Source organism: Ascidiella aspersa, chromosome 7, assembly GCF_963924565.1.
Source record: "Ascidiella aspersa chromosome 7, kaAscAspe10.2, whole genome shotgun sequence".
Taxonomy (NCBI): Eukaryota; Metazoa; Chordata; class Ascidiacea; order Phlebobranchia; family Ascidiidae; genus Ascidiella; species Ascidiella aspersa.
In genome coordinates this window covers 4365317-4372531 of record NC_139453.1, presented here as the reverse complement: position 1 = coordinate 4372531, position 7215 = coordinate 4365317, and positions in this window count along the sequence as shown.

The window sequence follows — 7215 nt, the reverse complement described above, 5'->3', positions numbered from 1 at the left end:
TGTTTATATATATATGTTTTATATATATGTACACTCTTTGGAGAAGTACATGATAATCATTAATGATTTCAACTAAAGTTGTAACATTGTACAGATAACTCAAACCTTTTTAGTGCGCACATTTTTAAAAGCACTTTAAAATGTGCTCACATTCTGAAAAAAAGTGCGCACATTTTTGAAGGCATTTTAAAATGTGCAAACATTCTAAACAAATGTGCGCACATTCTGAGAAAAAAGTACGCACATTTTTGAAGGCACTTTAAAATGTGGGCACATTCTGAAATAATGTGCGCACATTCTGAAAAAAAGTGCGCACATTCTAAAAAGAGTGTGCACATTTTCAAAAAAATGCGCACATTTCCTCGCGCACATTTTTGCGCACATTGTGCAATGTAGGCTGAAAATATGCTAAAGCTTTTATTTCAGTATTATTATTCTTGTACGTATAATTAACTTATTTAATATTCTTTTGTTTTTTATTATTAAATTCAAAATGTAAAAACAGTAACAGATAAAAATTGTACCGTTATAAATTATTGCATTACTTGTGAATAAAACAATGTGACCTCAAATATGTTGGCTATAGAAATAAAAAATATAAACAATTATAATTATAATTCGAAATATTAACGTTCATTAACTTTGCGAAGACCGTCTCAGTCCAACTGGCCAAAACTTTAGTTGGGATTTAAATCGTTTAATGTGACGTTATGTGGAAACAATAAACTCCCGTGCTAAACTTCAATCAATAATTCATCAAATTAGATCAATAATTAATCCGGCCAGACGCTATTGAAACTTAAAGCCCAATTCGATTAAAACCTTTTCTCGTCAAAAAAAGGCATTTTTTTTCCTGCTCGTAATGGTACGATTGGAACTGGTTAAAAATTAAATATGTAAGGAAAACAAAGGGGAATTTCTGGGCTTTCTGACATAATTTATTACCTAGGTATTTTCTCCCAAACCCACTTGGCACTTGACTGTATAAAACTCCAAATCGATTTCTATATTTCCTGACCTGACAGAATTAATTATCTCAGTTTCTCCATAAAACTAAGTTTAAATGTTAGGGGCTGTTGTTTGGGAGATTTTTGAGTGAAATTTCCCTGATAAGGGTCGTTGTTACAAAGGGTCGTAGAAGTAATGCATATCAACGTTTGGAACGATTTTGCAAAGTTATAGTAGGGTTTATTGAACATAAAGTGCCAATATTTGTGAGATCGTATGGCTTTTTCGGTGTATAGCTTTTATTAAATATAGGACCATGTGTGAATGTGACTTTAAGACGAAAACAACCAAATTTGTCACGCACACGTTGTTCAGTCAAGAATCTAGCGTGATAATACCTCTGTAACGAACGGAACGGTTAACGCATTAGTGCGATAACAAATAGATTCTTAGTGATCCAAATACAATTAACCTTTTCACGTCTAGAGTTCACTGAAGCCGTATTAAACATGGGACCAGTGTATTTTTAAGGTGTTTTGAGGGACCGAAACGGTCTTTTGGTATTTAAATGAAACACTTGCGGTCTCTTAAAACTACTTAGCGGTCACCCAAACCAAACCTTAAAAAAAAAACCTGCATTGGGACTATTGCCCGATGCAGGTTTCCTTATATTTTCAATCTAAAACCTTTCAAATAGACCGGGTTTGCCGAAAAGGCTGCATTTTTAACTTCATAAACTGGCTGTTTAGTTTTGAACCCAAAACCCGATGACGTCATGCATATGTAAAGTTAAAGGTTAGGAAAAAGCTTTTGGTGTGTTTGCGCATAAACCGAAAGGTGAATCTCACAGTTAAGGTGTTAGCCCAAGCGAAAAACTTTGTAGAAATCCTGCTAATACGCGTTGACCACATTGTGGGCCATGAAGACGCGGGTAGCTCTGTGTCTTTGAGCGATTGCCTAAACCAGTGTTTCTTAACCTTTTATGCTCCGTGGCCCCCTTTGATAGGCTCTCAACCCTCGTGGCACCCTGCTTATACTAGCATTGCATTCAGGTATTTTTTATTTGGTTCTGTTTTGCATTGAGCCAAGGGAATGTCATTACATACGCCAAGACGATTTCTGGATTTCGTTTTATTGCACACAGATCAGAAAGTCCAGCTTCGCAAAGATAGTTATAGTTGCGAATTAAACACGCATTATGACGGCCTTCTTGCTGAGTAGTGGATACAAATCTCGGATAGACACAAAAACCTGGAGCCAACACTTTTGTTATCATCAGAGCTGCGAAGTCGGTTAAAAATAAACCGAGTCCGACTCAAATGTGCGATTTAGTTGAGTCCCGAGTCCGGTGCTGACTCTACACAGCCTTTATTTCGCCAAGTTACGTAACTAAAATAACGTTGATATTCAGCAATCCACTTAAAAGTGTTGTATAATTCATTCACTTACAATACATGGTTGGAAAATATTCCACCACATGCTATTCCACCTTTACAATTTCCAGTTGGCGGCCATATCAGTTTAACAATTTGGTACTGCGCATGCGCATGTCGGACTCGGGACTTCTCTATGTTAATTCATTCGCACAACAACTGAAGATGAATGGTTTTGGGCTCGACAGCTGCCATGTCCCGTTGTATTTCACTGCAGACATTTGCACAGAATTGGAGAATGTATTTGGTGCATATTGCCAAAGTCAAAAACAGTCGACTTTAAATTTGCATCATCGTTATTTAGAAGCTTGTTTGTCGACAAGCAAAGTAAAACGTTCGGCATATTGAGCCCTGAAAGTACAACAACTTGTTGGCCAAGGGTTGTCCACTAGCCTATTTTATTGTGGCCGGCGTTAATTCATTTTGTGTAAAAAAAACAAAAACACCGCAGCAAAATTGTAGTTGCAACCAGAACTATGAAGGATATAACATAAAACTAATTAAACTTAATCGTACGGTTTATTTCGTTTTTTTTTAACCAGTCTTAAATGTTGTGCAAATCATAGGCCCTGCATAATAAGCAGGCGACGCCTTAACCCTGCTATGGGCTAATGTATTACGGTAAACTACTGCGGCAAATACAAAACAATACGCAAATAAAAACTCACCAAAACAGTTATTTGCCAATCTTTGTAAAGTTATAGCAGCTTTCTATTCTTAGCACTTGTTTGGCAAGATACATTTGTGCCTTTTCTGGTATTAATTATAGCGCCTTATTAATATGTAAACATACATCAGAAAAGGTTTGCAAAAATAAAACAGGACAGTTTTTAGGCACTTGTTTGAATTTAATATTTTATTGGGCGAAAGACTCCGGTAATGACTTGGTTAATGTCTTTCTGCTTGCAAACAAAAAAACGTTTGGTTATTTACTGAATCAAACATAGACAAGTATCACAACTGTCAAACGGTCTGAAACAAGTTTAGCAACAACAGCACAAATTACGATCTAGCACATTGGTTTTGAAGCCGTAACCCACGTCAGTGGTTCTTTTGAGGCATTTGCGTAATGTAATTAACGCCTGAGACGAACAACAACTGCTCGTTAAGGAACACACGGGAGGTTAAGCCGCTTCACCACCCCAGAGTACATGTGACCGCAAAATGAATGCAACATAGACCTGCGGCGACCAGGCCTAATGGCTTGGAAGTGGGAATTCAAATACGCAGAAATAGGGCGGTTGTAAATGGCTAACCGCTGAGTTGACGGACGTGGTTTCTTTTTACGGCAAGAAATAACATAATTTAGAACGAAATGCCACAAATTTGACGTTTAATTTAAAAACAAAACGCCCATTCAAGTCTTACCCCCATAAAACCTTAAGGGAGTTTTTCGGGAGAATAGATTTAACGAAGAAACTATTGGAAAACTTTTAAAGGATAGATAATAAAGACAAAACAAAGTGGGCTACCACTTTTAGACAAGAAAACAAAAAAGCTGTTTATCGGCTGAATTTTGTTATTCTATTGGTCAAAAAAGGATGGATACGACAAAGTAAGTTGCTATACAGAGTATAGCCTTCAAAAATTGGCTATTTAAAAATATCCACATGTGAGGTTAAAAAAAGTCCAGCGCTGTTCGAAATAATCTATTGCGAAAAGGGGAGCAGCAATCTAATAACGTTTGAAAAGGGTAAGTAAAGAGCAAATATTACGAAAATACATCTAAAAAATTAAAAAAAAACATTGAAACCACTCCTAGTGTTAATTATACGCACTCAACATTGTTATTGCTACACGCGCAAAAATTGGGAATTTTGTAGAAAAATTGAGTTCGATTCTCATCTGTGTGAAATGGCTGACGCTCATTTGAATTCAAACCTTTTAAAAAAAACTTTAATGCAAAGCCAAAGAAAAAAGCGGCATAAACCCGGACTGGCATTTTGCTAAAGCAGCGCATCGCGCGCGTTACGTTCATTTTTTCCCTCACGATGACCTAGGCTGGTCTCTGAGTCAGAAAAGCGCAGAGGAAGGCAGGCAGGTGACGGCTAAGCACGCTGGAAGAACCCGCGCGTTTCTGATGAGCTTTTGTAAGCGCTGGAAGCCTTCTCCGGTCGCTCATTTCGCTTTTGTCCAGGCCACTGCATCCTGAAATAGCTTTGAGTCGGGAATTTTTGCTTTGCAGTTGCAGGATCGACGTTTGGCTGCAGATTATAGGACAGCGTTCAGGCGAGGTGGCCTTCCGCTTTTGTAAGGCCCAGACTCGAGCGTGTAATCAATCTAAGCGCTGGTTTTTTGAGTGACTGCGCTTTGGGGTTCCAAACAGGAACATTGATGTCAAAGGCTGGCGGTGATGGCTGCAATTTTCGATTAGGGTTACAGCTTTGATGTCGATGAACTGCGAGTTCCAAACAGACATACAGTATTTGTTTTTAGTTTTTGTTATGAGGGCCAGTTTAAGTTTTAATTATTGTGAGATAAAATTGTGGCGTTAAATGTTTTTTCTTAAATGTTTTACTGTTCAAGGTTCGGTTAATGATTCGATTAAAGTGAGATAAAAATGTGTCGCAAACTGCCTTGTGTTTTGTGCTTTTTGTGAGGTCTAATTAAAGTAAAAAAACTGTATGTCACAGTTCGCAGTAGTAAAGAAATGCTTGTTAATTTGGCGGGTGTCTATCGACCGACCACAATATAACAGTGTTGTAAATTTTGAAATGACTTAAGTTCCGGTCAAGTCATTTGTAAAATAACTTAAAACTTGAGTCAAGTCATCAATTTAAGTAATTACAACCATGGGAAATAATCGGGTTATGTCCTGTTAAGTTGAGCTCCTGCCGATACGTGCTTGTGTATTGTCGTGAAGTAGGTTGTGGATAATAATGCCACGGCCACGGTTTTTTGTTGTCGTTGGGTTTTGCCACAAATGTTTTTTTTGCAATTCATATTGACCAGGGAGATTCGGGGAATACAGTTGCCGACAATTTTGAGTCATAAGCCTTTGTGCTTGTCAAATATGAAATACTTTGCTTTATTTGCTGAACGTGTAGAAAACCGTACAGCCACGCTTTGATCATGCAAGTATCACGCAAAGGTGGTTATATTGCGAACTTATAATTTAAGCCCGCGGCGAACAAATTTAATCCTTCCTATATCAAGTTTCCTTTAGCAGTGGCTTCAATGATTTGGTCGAGATATCTGCGCAAATGTATTTCGTGAATAACCCATAATATATTCAACCTAAATCTTATATCAGGTGCCTTCGAAGGCTATAACCGACCCGTTTGCCTAATCAGGATTGAAATGCAAGGAAGGCAAGGCTAGATTGAGACTAATTCTTATTCTACAAGCTTCGTTCTCTTGTCGTTATACAATCAGGCCAATAATTGTGGCTTAAATCGTGGTTTCCGACGATTTTTGCTCAATAATTAGCTGTTGCGCTCTTGATGTGAGGAAATTTCCAGGAAGCCAATTGAAAAGCTTATCGTTGTCAAGTGTTTAAGCGAAGTAAACTACGTTACGCCTAATTTCTAGTTGTGTTTTTTGCAGCTATCCGCTATGTCCATGGTCTTGACATTACGCAGTTAAATTCTAACCTTGACTGCTACGGGCTAGTTTGCCAAATATAAAAACAAATAACAATATTCTCTACGTTTGTGAAATGTGGGACGAGTTGAATATGTAACGGCAAAAGTTATTGAATGTATGACGTAACGACAAAACAATTGTTAAATGTGTGACGTAACGACAAAACAAATTTTAAATGTTTGATGTAACTACAGTACAATTGAAGTTAAAAGACAACGTAAGCTCAATTAATGACGTCACGAATTTGCCTTAGAATTACGTCACAACGGCTATGGAAGGCGAAATCATTGCGAATTGCAAAAAATGTTAAAAAAAATCACGCTTATTCGTGTTTATTCAGCGCCGATTTTTAGGGAATGTTTATAAAAGTAATACGAGCCAATCTTTCAAGATGCCAGAATTCTGATGTTTATAGTTGTGGCACTTCACCGAAACAACAACAAAAATGTGTGTGACTCAGAAGGCAGGATGTTTGGTTGGCGTTTGTTAGTTCGTGGCTTCCTATAACAATGCAGCCACATTCACAAAACACCAATAAACCCTTTAACCGACTGCTATGTACTATGTATTGCGGAGAAAGTGCACTAAATGTATACGAAAAAAATCGAAGTTTTTGCGTTTGGTATCTCATTAAAATAAGCTCATTGCTTTTACCAAAGTTCCGAGCAAGTAACACAAACTCTTTAATGCAGTGATTTTTAAAGTAAGGCATGGCTATATACATTTTGGTGGCGTCTGTATGTTTCTGTGAGAGCGTTTGCGTTTTCCCGTTTTGGTTCGCACTTCCATAGTTCCCGGCAAATAACACAGACTATTTAATGTAGTGTTTTCTAAAGTGGGGCCTGGCCAAATTTTGGTGGTGCCTGGTGCCTGCTTGTTTCTGTAAAGACAGAGCAAAAATATATTCTATTCTTATGGCGTATAGCAGCCTACTTTTGGTAAAAACAAAGTAGGACTGTTTTAAAAAGTTTGAACGTCACTACTCTAACTAATTAAGATGTAATATATGCTGAATAATGATAATGACTGTAATTTAAATCGAGCTATGGATTATTCCCTATTAAACGTTATTTATTTCCCGTAAATGGATCTGTGTCTCTGCAGTTCCGTAATACAAACCTGGTCGCATAAAAAGTATAAAAAAAACTTTTTTTGCCCTGAAAATTAGGGGCGCTCCTGCAGTTTAAACAGAGCCATTCCAAACCGCTTAAGGCAACTTTATTGTTTTCAATTGAGAAACCGCGAAGTC